We start from the raw sequence: 14,801 nt of genomic DNA, 5'->3' as shown, positions 1-14,801 counted from the left end.
GAGATGGTTCTTTCAGGTCTCCGAGGGTGAAATGTGAATAATCTGAGAATTTGGCAGTATTTCATTGCGGTTTATAGGCCCCTTTTGGGGGGGGGGATATCTGTATAGCAAGCGATGTCATGGCAAAGTTTAAAGTTTCCTTGTAGGATGGAAAGCATCTATTCAGTTTCTTTCCCTTCAAAATGGTCATCTCTTTGTCTAATCTGCTTTCCCTCTTTATGCATAATATTTGGCAGACCGCAGCACATTTCCATTCATTCAACTCGAGGCCCAAACCCCACTCTAATATATATCATTGCCTGATGACGCATCTGTCTTTGTTCTGTTTGATTGTTCCAATACAATAAATTATTCAAAGCCGAATGTTACGAGCGTCTCTTATTTATGAACATAAAAACTGTTGCAGCAAGCAAATAGCCACCAAAAACAAAAAAAAAAAAAATAGAAAGAAAAAAATCAACATAATCATCGATGCAATTCCATTGAGCAGCAATTCAAAAACATAGCCTCGGACAAGGGGATGCCCGAATCGACAAAGATGATGACAATGGTTGAGAGGGCAGAAGGACACACTATAACCACGGTCACGGCTGTGGTGAGCGAGGGAGAGCGCACTCACTGGCCAAGTGCACAGTGGGATGGAAGCAAAGAAGAAATGATTACAATAAATATTATTCATCGTCGGAAGAAACAATCGTCAGGGTATGTAGGTCTGGCAGTCCTTTAACCAGCGGATTGTTATCGAATTATCGATATGGGCAGTCCAGGGTTGGGTTAAGAAAGTAAATCTTTAGTACGATCGAGTCCAGGAAGTTGACTTCGGAGGCGAGAAGGCGTTTATCAAGTATACTTTAATTTACTAATTTAATTTAACGAAGAATAAAGATTATAACCCATCGATCAATGTGTCGATTCTTACTTACTTTCACAGAAGAAAGTATAGAAAAAACATCGCTTCCATTTATTTACATAATTCATAAAAACTTGGTTAAAATCGAGCCACTAAATCGTACAGAAACCATATAAATTTCCCTTAATTTAACATAATTTGGACTATCGAATCTTCTCAAATCTGCCAGAAAAGCTATACCTTACTCTCTCTCTCTCCCAGTGTGACTTAGCAGTGGACTTTTTCCTAAATGCACTTGTAAATGTACAAGAGCGATTGAGAGAGAGCTTGAGAAATATTTACGCTAGTTGCCTTTTAGAAAGATTTTCAACAACAAAATAGTCTTCGAAAATCATAGACAGAGGTTCTTATAAACTTTATAGTATGTGACAAATGAATTCTATATTAATTCTCCTTGAGATTCGCTATATGGAAGTTTGATTGTAGAAAATCCCCCTTTCTGTGGTAAAATGTCGGAGCCAAGCATTTCGTAATAGTTTTCTCCAATTCTCTGCTTTTTACGAATCAAAAACATACTCGTATTTCCCTCAAATTTTCCATCATCTTTCGAGTCACTGTGGCGCCACAGTAAGCAAATTGGGTTTCGTTTTGTGGCTGTTGCTTTTGCTTTTCACATTTGGTATTTTTATTGATATGCATACAAACGCACGCACGCACATTCACACAGATACTACACACAGGCACAGTCAAAGATACATTTTATTACACTGGACAGCTATTTTCAATATATTACCCGAAGCATAAAAGGCAAAAGCGCACTGGCCAGGGTCCACAGGCCTCCGTATTTGCTTTTTACATACGCTTCGAGGACCCATGCGCTGAAAGGATATCTTTGACAGAGAGACGCTGTGTGTGTGTGTGTGCTTTCCATACTAAAAAACGCATAAACAAGGACCCGTCCGAGAGGAAAATAACGGTTATGTCTGTTGCTGGTGCTGGTGCTGATGCTGCGTGGTGGTTTCCCCTCCCCTCTCCTCCCCTCCCCACTCCTCATCATCATCATCTTCTGCCATCGGATTGGTGGTTGTTTTGTCCCTCGCGTGGCATTTTTCCCCGTTTTCCCGTCTTTCCTTTTGCTTTTTATGCATAAAAAGTGCTTAACATAAAGTCGTAAAAAACGTATTTGCCGCTATACACACACACACACACACACACACTCATGGGGCAAAAGCCCATCGATGTTGTTATTGGCAGAATGCCTATGGCTCTCCGTTCCTTGTTCCTGCAAGGATGGCTTTGGCTCTGGCCGTGGCTCTGGCTGGTAGCCACCACATGCCGTTCGACCGATTTAGATGCTTCCGATAAGTTTTGCGTTCTGGTAGTGCCCGGTGCTTATTTGCGTTATTATGAATTTATGACACTTTGCCCGAGATGTATGACTCGGGCTTTGGGTGCTCTGGGTGGGTGGGGTGGGTGGGGTGGGTGTGGCGTGGTGCTGGGGATGGGGCGATTCGAGTGGGTGAAACGGTATTTTTGTGTCTTGTTCCACAGCACAGTGGGAAAATATTTCAATGTTGAATACGAATATGTTGAGTAAATATTTAAGTTCTATAAAGTCTTTATAACTATCGAATTGTACCGAATGTATTCGGAAAATTAAATAAAAATAAAAAAATAATAATAATACTAAAAAGTTCGCACCAGATATGTCTGTCTATTTATCTATCAATCAATCAATCAATCTATCTATCTATCTATCTATCTATCTATCTATCTATCTATCTATCTATCTATCTATCCATCTATCTATCCATCTATCTATCTATCTATCTATCCATCCATCTATCTATTTTCAGGTTATCCATTTATCTACCAAAGTCTACTCCACATTTTACAGACAGCCAAACAATACCCCACATCATACCCACTTTTTCTTATACATTTTTAATGCAATTTTTGACTAAATAGGTTTTTTAAATTTAATTTTTAATTTTTTTTTTTTAAATTTTTTTTGAGCTTAAAGATTTTTTAAATTTAATTTTAAATTTTAATTTATTTTGTTTAAGAATTTTATAATTTTATTGGTAGGATTTTGGCTGAAAATTTTTTAATAAATATTATTTTTTTTGTCTGTTTCTTTTTTTCAGAGGTAAGCTGGCACTTTTCCATATAATTTGAGAATTCGTAAACCTAATTTTAAAGATCTTTGCAATTCTTAAAGGCTAATAAATGCATCTATCAATCGGCTCTAAAAATTATGCAGCTGAAGCTCATCGTCTGATAAATATATAGCTTTAAATGGAAAACTTCTGGTAGTTTTTTTTGTACAAAATTAGGGACGTATTCCGAGGCATTTAAGAAAGATCCACAATAAGGGAGGCCTGAAGCATTATTGCAAAAATCTCACTAGTTATTACTAATATTTTCATCCTAATGCATTTTTTCTTATTTTTCCAATAAACTCTCAAACCCTTTGCTTGTCTCTAGGTCTTCTTAACATTTCTCCCAGTGTATTCAGTCCGAGGCTACCAACGCGCACTCGTGAATAATCGCTGCAGCATGAAAAATACGCTGATTCGCAAGAAAATTTTTTGTTTGGCCGAGCCTTTTTGGCCATTTGAGCATTTCCCCTTAGAACTTTTTGTTTTCTTTCTTTCCACCATTTCCTTTGCTGGTGTTTGCTTTTTTATCTGCGCAAAGGAGCTAGCCATTTTTTACGCAAATCGTCGTCGGCACTCGTCCCAGGCCTATCGAGCCAATAACCAGCTCGCGTCCTGGCGAAAGGACTTGAATCAGCTTTATTGCGGGCATCATTATTTTTATTATTATGACCACTTACATTTCCCGCCACCCACAGCCTCGCTCGTAGGCTATGAATTTTCCCCCGCTCCGCCTCTCCGCCACTCCACCATGTAAATGTTTGTGTTTGGACCCCAAACCGAAAACGCGTAAATAACTTCAACCCATTTGTCCGAGGGGCCTTTCCCCGGCTCGTATATAAAAATAAATTGAATTCAAATGCTAATTTTATGTTAATTGAAAGAGGTTTTTATGCAGCTGTAGATTTTATGTCCTGTTTTTTGGCCCTTTCTTTCCTTCTTTCTTTTTTTTGCTGGTCAGCAAATCGCACCGGTCTCTGCCTCTGAGACATTTGAGACATTACCACTAAAAGCCGGCCATCAGTTGGTAATTTTTTGTGTAATTCTTGCGTTACGTTGCGCATAAAATTCAATGGCAAAAATCTCTCTCTCTCACATCATCTCGGGATGGCTTTGCAAATTGATAGTTTCGCCTAAAAGCATGCATCGTAAATTATGTTTATTTTCCTGGCTAATAGTTTTGTTTACAATTTTTTTCGATGTCTAATTTTTGGGGTAATAGCCATAAAATTTACATAGATATTTTGGGAGGCCAGGACTTTATTTAATTCTAAAAGCAAGTGATTATCGGAAGCTATTTTTATGAACTAAGGAATTCTATTATTTTCTTTATTACTTTTAATATGAAAATTGAGTCGCAAATACTTTTCTGGAGATTATTTTGGTGTCCTAAAAATATACAGGATAAAAACTCTTCAGTAAGAATCAGATTAATAGGGATTTATAGGGATATTTATATGGGCATCTAATAACCTTATTGGAGAGCTAATATACGAATGAATTTAGCCAAACAAAAGGCATTCCAGCCATGCTAGGCAGTAATCGACCTCTTTGCTATTTTTCTAAACTAAAAAATATTGTATTTAGCAATTTTGAATCGTTTAACCTTTAGAGTTTCCATTTCCTAATTAAATAAATAATGGATATTTATGTATATATCTTGACAATCCAATTTGCAAAAGCTACCATCGATTTCAAGTTGCATCCATCTCCATCCCGACTAATTTTATTTAAATACCTTCAGGGAAACTTTTGCACTCCAATCGCCTGAAGCCCCAAGCCACAGATTCGCAGTCCTCCCCCCCTGACTGTCTGCCTGTCTGTGCAACTCTAGTGGAAACCGGATATCCTGCTGCAAGGCAGACAGATTTCACACATACACTTGCAACACAGCCGCCTCCCCTCTGCCTCCGTGCCACATGTGTCGTCCTTTCTTTCTTCTTATCGTGCACGCACAGTCTGGCTGCTGGCTGCCCTCTCCCTCGCACATGCAAAGCAAAAACTTTTACCTCCAAAAGGGGGAAAAACCAAAGCAGCAAAGAGAGTTTTCCTCTTGGTTTTCTCTCTGCACACAACGGCCCTGGCAAGTGACATAAAATCGATTTTATTTGCTCTGTCTAGATACAAATTTATATATGTATTCTCGCACTGGCTCTGGAGTGCAGACTGTGTGCACTTTGTAAGAAGTTCAGCTTGCAGGGAGCCCGGAGTGAATAAAAATCGGGAAAACGCCTACAATTTGAAGGGCAGTGTATGAGAAACCAATAGAAAAATGAAGGAAGGGGAAGGGAATGTATTTAAAGATTGAGGCGACTTTAATCGTTGATGGATTCTGGGACCGACTCAGGTGGCTAAAAACTCCGCCATAGAACAGCTTTTTGGTGTCTGATGGATCTTTCAATATCTTGGTATTGTATAGTCTTGGCTTGAATAAAGTTTCCTCCTACCAGTAACCGATATTTTTGGCCATTTCCCATGGTGTTTCGATGTGAAAATGTTCTAAGACTTATAGATTACCCTTAGAGCACCTTTATACCTTTTCCCATCCTTCAAACCCCTTCTCCAAACTAAAACTCAACCCAAAAAACTCCGATTCTTTGCTTGTTCAAAGTCGACGCCCATTTTGGAATGCACGAAAGAGACGGCGACTGCTGGAAGCCCCATTTTTTAAGGCAGCGGCCATTTAAAAACGTTTTTTATGCAAATAAAAAAAGTTCACCCTTCACCGCCAGGCAAAGGCCTCTCCCAGAGTTACCCCCTTCTCTGGCCACCCCTCCGCCTTCATTTGCATTTAAATTAAGGGTAGCTTCGATTTACATGGGCTTGGTGGTTGGTTGCTCCCCGAAATCAGCGCACATAAATCTTTGGCTAGTAAAAATTATATGCCTTTGATTAGTCATAAATTCAAATGCTGGCCACCGCAAAAACTTTTGCCCAAAAGGAAAATCCGCCATGAACCATGATTATTGTATGCATAATTTCTGCCTCGTCTCCGGCCACACAATTTTTATGATTGTTATTATTATGCATGCAAGGCAAACGGCAAACCGCCCCACCACCCCCCATATTCGTGTGGATTTTGTGCCAAGTTGGCAGTTCTAACGCTTCACTGGACCCCACGGCGAGTGCGTTGCTGGCTGGCTGGCTCTGCTTATGATTCATTGTTGGCGCTTTGGCACAACTTTCTGCGCACACCACCACCACCGCCACCACCGCCCCAAAAAAAGGTGAAAGCCAAGCCATATCCGGCCACGACCTGGACGCGGCTCATTAGCATCGAGCCACCCTTAGTCCTGGGCCAAGGAACGCCAATCCATGGCTTCATTCTGAGATTTATGTGCTGCGCTGTCATAAAACCAAGTAAATATGCAGCAATTTGAATAAGTTTATGGGCGAAAATCTTTGAGATAGAAGGTCCTGCAATGGAGCCAAAAAAAATCAATAAAATTGGGTCTTATCAATTGTTTTTGGAAGGGCAATATCCGAGGCTTAAATTGGATATTACCTATAAATACAAAATATTTTGTTCTGGGAAAATGTTTAGAAATCTTCCAGAAAGCTCTCTTGATCTCAAAAAAACGCTCTCTAAAAGTTAATTAAATGCCAGCTAATTCTGTAAAGTGTTTAACCTGTTCTCTCTCTGTTCAACCCCAGAGACCTGGGCAGAGGCCATCAAATGGCGATCTTGATTACCATCTGCCTGCGGAAATTAATTTAACAAATGTATCCCCGCCAAGTATGCCACAAATTAGAAAAGGAAACTTCAAAAAAGAAAAGCCAGAAAACCTACAAATAATCGACGATTCAAAGTCGCATTCCCCTGCTCCTCCACCCCCTTCCCACCAGCCGTCAGTCAAGCGAAAAAAGGGCATTAGGAAAGATTTTTTAGTTGGAATTTTCACTTTAGAATTTGTGGCCCAAAAGCAGGGAACGAGAGAGCGGAAAAGGAAAAGTGTGCGTGTGTGTGTGTGGGAGGCCAAGATAATGCAAGGAATGCGACTTGGCAAGGCTTTGAGGGGGTGGTGGGGTTGGGAGCACTGCTGGACTTCGATTATAATTCCAACACCTACAAAGTAGAGCCAAAGGGGATTGAAGGATACGACGGCAAGGGGGCAGGAGGGCAGGACTGTAGGAAAAGGACTGCGAAATTGCGCAGACGATTGACAGTTGAAAATATAAAAGCGGATTTGTGTCTGTCCGAGTTTCATGTGTGTGTGAGTGTGGGCGAGAGCCACCCCCTGGGCCGACAGGGAAGGAAGAGAAGGAGATCCAAAGCCTGAGAGCTCAGAGCCCCTGTGGGTGTCCTTTGGGAAGTGTGAACGAATGTTTTGCTGCAGATAAGCAAAATAAGTGTAATAAGAAATTCTTTTTTATTTTCTCTTTACTCTCCCTCTCTGAAGTGTTTTTTATGCCACACGTTCGTCCGTTCCTTCGTTCCTCCGTGCCTTCCTTCATTCATTCATGCATTCATTCGTTGCTCTGTGTTTTATTCGCTTGCTTTATATTCAAAGTGATGTCCTGTTCGGGCATCCGTTGTCCTCTCCTGTCCTCTCCTCTCTCCCTGTGTGTCTGTTTGAGAATGTCCATCAGTCCCCGCCTGAGATGCGTGCCTAAGACGATTTCTTTTATTATTTACGGTGGAGCAGGAGTGGAGATTGGAAATGGAATCGCCGGGTAGAACAGACATATGTCTAATGCCCATTGTTTGTCCTGCTGTCCTGCCGCCTCGTATGTGTCTGAACCATTGTCAACAGCCCCGGCCCCGGCCCCGGCCCCCGCCCCGGACCCCGCCAGACGAAGAGTTGCGGAAGTTTCAGCCTGTCAGCCCTGCAGTCATCCGATAAGCTTCACTAATTTCACTTCTTTTTTTTGGCCCACTAGGAAGGAGTATATGGATATTCATTGGCAGGGAACTGGCGGGGAATGGTTAGGATCAACAAAAAGAATCAACTATTACAAAAAGAACGGAATAAACATTTCCAAGAGAGATTTTTGAACTGTTTTTAAGAGATATTGAATCAAGGCTGATAAAAAAAAGCCCTGGGGATCGATTAGTTATAATTATATTTATATATTTATACCACTAACATTTTATCATTAATATAAAAATTTTAAAATCTTTATTTTGGTTTGCAAATTTTTGATTCTTTACGTTTTTCTTCACCGATAATCATTATTTTTGAGTAATTTGATAAAACTTAGAATTCATCATTATTCTTGATAAAAAAAAAAATAAAAAAAACTGAAAAATAATGATTATCTATCATTTTTATTTTTTTCGCTTCAAATAAAACTCAACAGGAATTTACGGCTTCTGTGTTAGAATGTATAAATACAACATATTAATTTTGAATATTAATGTATTTAATAAATGAAAAATATGAAATGTTTTTAATATAAATATTTTATAAAATATATAATAAATAATAAATAAATATATAATAATAAATAAAATATAAAAAGATCCTAAATATAAATGTATTTAATTTTTAATATGAAATATATTTCATATTTATATATTAATGGTAAAAGGTGGATTTTATAAATATATAAATCGATGAGTAATATATTTCATATGTTAAATAAATACTTCTATATTTATATTAAATATATTTCCTACAAATCTAATGTATTATATTTGTTTTAAGGCATGTCCTAATTATTTAAATCGGTTGTCAATACTTTCCGGACCTTTTCCTGCATCCTTTTAGAGCCTAAAGCTACCAACAGGGCTCTATAATCTTTCCCTTCTTGTTCCTTTTTAACTAATAAAAACATACCTACTAAAAATTATAAATATTATTTTAACCACGAAACCCCAAAGACGATGGCGTGCCGCTGATGCAAAACTGGAACAAAAATTAAATAAGCTTTTTCATATGCATAGCTAATTGTGGTCGAAGGAAAACTCTTTTCAGGTTTGCATGCGATCTGGAAAGCAACAAAAAAGGCAACAACAACTATTGTATGAAAATAGAGTGTTAATTTATTAGTCTGGAGGACCAGCGGCAGCGTCTGCGGTGGCCACCTGTGGTGCCATCGCCATCGGCCCCTCCATCGGCCCCCCTCCCGTCTGCTGTCTGCCGTCTGCCGTCTGCATGCATTTGCAATATTTCACACTTTAGTAAATTTGCATGATGCACCGTGCCACACGAACTGCCGGCCCAGCCGCGGATCTGAGTGCACTTTTTTAATTACTTTTGAGTTAATTTTATCGAGCCATAGCATTTCCATAGAGTTCCTGCAGCGCAAGAACGCTTAATGCCTACGCATATTTATGGGGCCTTCTCAGACGATTCTGTTGTCCAACACTCAGATGGATGGCAGGGAAAAACTGTTTCCAGATGGGGGATAGGGGAGCTGTAAGATGAATGGAAATGCCATGTTACATGGCTGGTGGATGAGTTAGGTCATTAAACAGAAGATTTAAGCCACACTTTCATGAGAAGGAAAAGCTTAGTTCCGCCTAAGGGAGAGATTAATACAGGAGGGGATTTTCTAAAGCTGAAAATTTTGGAGATATTTATATAATCGAGGAGTTTCCTGCAATGATGGACATAATTGGTGTAATAAAATTATTAAAGTTATGAATATTGGCTTTGTTCTAAGGAAATGCCATTGAGTCTTTCCCAAAAAACCCATCGAAAACAAAAAAAAAACAATACGAGTATGTGGATGAATTATTGTGATATTTTAGAACTAGATATAAGATTAGTTTTAGTAGAACTTAACTTGGACAATTAATAAAGATTATTAGTCTAACATCTGCCTTTCCTGCATGTATGCTACCGGCTCGGCTACACATGTGTGGCGCGTTATGCAGCAGTGATCCTCGGTCGGTTGGGCGGGAGATGATCTCTGTTTCGGCCTGGAATCTGCCCTTAGAGGCTTTAGTATCTTGTAAATAAGTGAACAGAAATATATATACATAGTCCTTAAATCCATAAAACTTATCTTTAAGAAGAATTGATTAAGAAAAGATTCTAAAATTGGTCTATTTATATGCCTGAGCCAGTCAGTCGTTGAAAAAATGCATACAAATCTTAATATATAAATGGTTTTCCTGTAACTGTCTGATAGATAAGATATCGAAATGTTTATCGGAGATGGTCTGCCCTTTTGTCTGAAATCCGCCCGCTACAGGCTTCGGCTTGGTTTAAAAATGTGTTAAAATTTAGAAACATACTTCTTAGAACCCAAAAACTTTTCTTTTATGCTGAATTGATTAAAAAAGATTCCAAATTTGTTTAGTTCTTGAAAATATGCATACAAATCTTAATATGTAAATTTTCTGACAGATGACACATAGAAATGTTTATCTAAAATAACTCTTAAAAATACCTGTAAAAACAATATATTCCTCTGAATTCTTCAAAAGTCTATTCAAAACGGTTCTAGCTCCTATTCCCTTGACTCCCAGATAAACCCCTGCTAATCTTGATCTTTTATTCCACTTCCAATCCGTTGCAATTAATGCCAGCTGGAAAGAATCCACATCGTAATCGGGGGGCATGCGCCGCGTGCACTGCAATAAGTTCCGGCATTATGCAAAGCAACGAGCCAGAAGCAGCGTTCAGATGAAGGCTATATCATTAACTGATACGGACACGCCCCGACATAACTATATCTGTGGAAGAGATTAGCCAGAGACTCTAGGTCTCAATGGCTTCCACTTGATAGGAAAATCTCTAGCTCAAATCTCACGCGAAGCGGAAGAGTGGAGTGGAGTGGAGTTCGGAGCCCGAGATTTATTAAATTATTCACACAAACATGTTATTATGTTGCTTAATAATAGGCTACGCGGGCCTCCAACTAATGGCCGAGTGCGTTGTAAAGATTGTTTTTTACTGTATATTTTATATGTATCAAAAACAAATGAGGCTTTAATGTGTTTATTAGTTAAGCGCTGGGATTAGGCCTCAATGGATTTGCATGCCTGATTCCCATAAAATTCTGCTCCAGAGCGTTTCTCTATGGATGGGGCGTAACCCTTCTGTGGAGTGTAAATTTAAAATGTGCTGTGAAGATCATTCGGAGGGCACAGCAGCATGGCGTGATTTCAATCATTTGCATGTCAAAGTCGCATTAGAATTGAATGCTAATTGCGGCTGTAGGGTTCCCCTTGCCAGGTCCACCCCCTGACAAGTCATTATCAATTTCCATTCCATCAACTGCCGTCAGCTGCCGTCGATTTCCATGGTTAGCATAATGTTATGTCTTACTCGGATGTACATTTAGAGAGGCAGAGAGGGTCCGTCTAGGGCGGTCTCTAATGACGGGTTCAGAGCTAACCCTGATCTGGTTTTCTGCCTCCTGCTCCTCTCTCTGGTTGTGAACTCTTTTCAACAATTTATCTATGCATAGACAATTTATAAGCTGAATTTTCGTACGAATCTCGCCATGTTGCATGCCGCTCTCGATTTAGTCGCAGATGTTCTTCTGATGGGCTACAACCATAGCTTTATTTATGGGTATATATTTATTTTAATGTGTGTACATTTTAGTTCATGAATTTGCTAATTTCGGTTTATACTTTTATCAGTTTGTTACAGTTTAATGGGCGATTGTTCTAAGGCTAGGAATGTAAATGGAACTTCGTTGTTAGCCCAAATTACTAAAAAAAGAAAAAGCAGTCTATAAGGAAATTAAAGCTTTTGTACGTTCTTAGAGGTATTAAATGAGTTTGAAGTAAAAAGACAAACCAAGAGGCAAAGTAATGAATAGATAAAATTCGGACTAGAGGGTTTTCCTTGTGTCATAAGACCATGCTAGCTGTAGGGTCATATAGTACCGTCGAGAGTCTCTTAAAATTGGAAAAATTCCGAGGAAATAACGATCCGAAGAGAAGAGTCGTTGCGGAGGTTTAAGGACGCTCCGAGGAGAAGGATCGCCGTGGAGGTTTAAGGACGCTCTGAAGGCAGGAAGGAGTCGGGAGATTCAAGTACGCCCCGAAGGTGGGAAGGAAGGGCAACATTCATTTAACAAAACGAGTGAAAGAGCAGAGATTCAACCTTAAAACGAGGGGGAACGTTGTGAGTTGCTGCGGACACCGCAACTCTACAGTTATACCCAATACTAAGTCAGTATGGCTCTCCTCCGGCAGACGCCGCTAATATTGAACGACACGACAAAGAGTGCGTGCGAGAGAGACAGAAAATCAGTCTGAGCGTGACGTCGGGCGCTGCGTAGCCACTGCAAATTGATTAGTTCCTATTGGCTATAAAAATGATCTGATCTGATCCAGATTCAGCAATCTGATAGATATGGTCATTATCTATGATTCTGCGTTTTTAGTTTTCTCGAATCTGCAATATTGTGGATGCAACAGATTTTCGTCCTTTGTGGGGGCGGAAGGGAGTGGGGCGAAATTCTGAGATATACGTTTTATAGTGACATCTTAAAGGAGTGTGTGTACCAAATTTGGTTACTCTAGCCTTAATAGTCTCTGAGATTTGTGGATGCCTCAGATTTTCGTCCTTTGCGGGGGCGGAAGGGGGTGTGGCGAAATTTGGACACGAAACGGTCAAGGTCCGATATCACAGGAGTGTGGATACCAAATTTGGTTGCTCTAGCTTTTATAGTCTCTGAGATCTAGGCGCTAATGTTTTACTCTAAACAAAGCCGCCTATGCTACGTGTGTGTTAGAGAGAGACAGGGCGAGAAAAAATGAAATTGTTTTCTTGATGCTGGCTATAATAATAATACGATCCAATTCAGATTCCGCAGTCTTAAAGATATGGTCATTCTCTACAATTCTACGTTTTTAGTTTTCTCGTATCGTCGAAATTGTGGATGCCACAGATTTTCGCCCTTTGTGGGGGCGGAAGTGGGCGGGGCAAAGTTTTGAAATATTCTTGTAGCAGTGACATATCACAGAAGTCTGGATCCAAGACATCGTTGCTCTCGCTCTTATAGTCTTTGAGCACTAGGCGCTAATAGGGACGGACAGACGGACAGACAGACATGGCTCAATCGACTCGGCTATTGATGCTGATCAAGAATATATATACTTTATGGGGTCGGAAACGATTCCTTCTGGACGTTACACACATCCACTTTTACCACAAATCTAATATACCCCAATACTCATTTTGAGTATCGGGTATAAAAACAACCGCATACATTTGAACATTTTTTATTAATAAAACGTGAAAAAAATTACAACAAAAAAAGATGAAAAACCAAGCGAACCAAAAACATGCGAGTTTTTCTTAGAGAACTTTTTATTAACAGTGCAAGGCGAATATATATATCAGGACCAAAATCCGTATTTCTCAATCCATTGGAGGACCCCGCGGATTGTCTTCCTCGAAAAACACTGGAAGAGCTTATGTAGCATGAAGCACTCGGAATACTTTTCTCACAAAACTAAAGCCACATATTTTCGACAAAAAAGTAAACCCAGTAGTCCATGCCCGATGAAACTCCAGTTCTCAATTTCTGATGCGATGTAGACTACTGGAAAATATCAGTATATAAATAGGCACCATCCAGGCAACACATAAAAATCTAAATTTTCTTTTTTCAACTAATTTTAAGCAAAAAGTGTTTTTAGATTTAAGTATAAAGTGTAAAAAAAAAAAAAAAAAAAAAAAAAATGAAAAAAACAAAAAAAAGGAAAAAAAAACCCATACAAATGTAAGCTTAGTTTGTGTGGTTGTAAATATTTTTTTTTTTTTTGATAAATTTACCTTTTTTTAGACAGCACGTTGCAAACGACCAGTTCCAGTAGACAATGGATGGGTCATACGTATTGAACACATATACTCGTACATATGTACGGTACCACAGAGGAGAAGTACTTCTGTGGCGGGACGGCTCGAGTCTCAAGGCAGGCTGCGATTGGTAACTGCTCAGTTTCAGTGTCTCCGCAAAAAAAATAATTTTCATTCTGAACTGTACACCTAATTTTCTGCTCTTCATTTTTAGGATAAAAGCGATGCACATCAGGACACAATTCAGACTTTCGCTCAATCACCCAGGCAACACCAATACACTTCGGAGAATCCTTACACATTATACGATGGCGAATACATATACATACGTAGAACATTTATCGAGGGATGGATCGATGGAAAACCCAACCGAAAAGCAACACGAAAGTTGTTCAGCTATGGATGACACAGGATACACGAATCATACGACACAAGGCATCTGAGGGATAGAGGGACACGGTAATTAATCAGTTTACGGCTTAACTCAGAAAACCCCGAAATGTACACAATTATCTGTTTTTAATTTTTATGACAGATCCGCCGCATTCTATTCACACATATGGACACAATTGAGATTTTGTAGAACTGTGGAGTAGGCCTACTGGGGATACCACGTTAAAAAAAACGCGCCTAGAACCTTACCAAATGCTGGTGGTGTGGAAAAGAGTTCATCTGTTTTCCGATGCTCCTACGTGCTGTGCCGCCGGAAGCTAGGCAGTCATATAGAATACTGTTACTGGATTACTGCCGCATATTCCAGGCGAAAGTCTTCTCTATTAGTTAAGCTAGAAGTGGTCAATGTCTACGTGGCGAAACGATTCATTCCAAGCCGCGTTAGGTTTCAAAACAAATCGGTTTATAATGTCGAGTCTTGCATTTTAGAAACACTTTTTGTCTTTTTTGATTAAATTATATTATGTAAATATAAATTCATTTTCATTTATTATAAAGCTATTCACGGTGTAGTGTTTCTTAAATGAGTAGAAAAAAACATGAAAAATTAAACACGAAAATAAACAAAATGGATAATATCCTAGACGACAGCGAGAGGTTTGTACATATGGCGGTGGAATTATG

General features: G+C 39.2%; 1 long non-coding RNA gene across 1 annotated transcript; it reads left to right on the top strand.

Annotated features, from left to right (window-relative positions):
- The first annotated feature begins 13,615 nt into the window (after nucleotides 1–13,615).
- On the top strand, nucleotides 13,616–14,350 carry LOC117189151. Its single transcript, XR_004473215.1, has 4 exons — nucleotides 13,616–13,647; nucleotides 13,711–13,854; nucleotides 13,939–14,183; nucleotides 14,260–14,350. It is a non-coding gene; the product is annotated as an uncharacterized LOC117189151 (long non-coding RNA).
- Nucleotides 14,351–14,801: the final 451 nt, after the last annotated feature.

Source organism: Drosophila miranda, chromosome 4 (genome assembly GCF_003369915.1).
Source record: "Drosophila miranda strain MSH22 chromosome 4, D.miranda_PacBio2.1, whole genome shotgun sequence".
NCBI lineage: Eukaryota > Metazoa > Arthropoda > Insecta > Diptera > Drosophilidae > Drosophila > Drosophila miranda.
The sequence above is the reverse complement of the archived record's forward strand: the minus strand, read 5'-3'. Positions and strand labels throughout refer to the sequence as shown.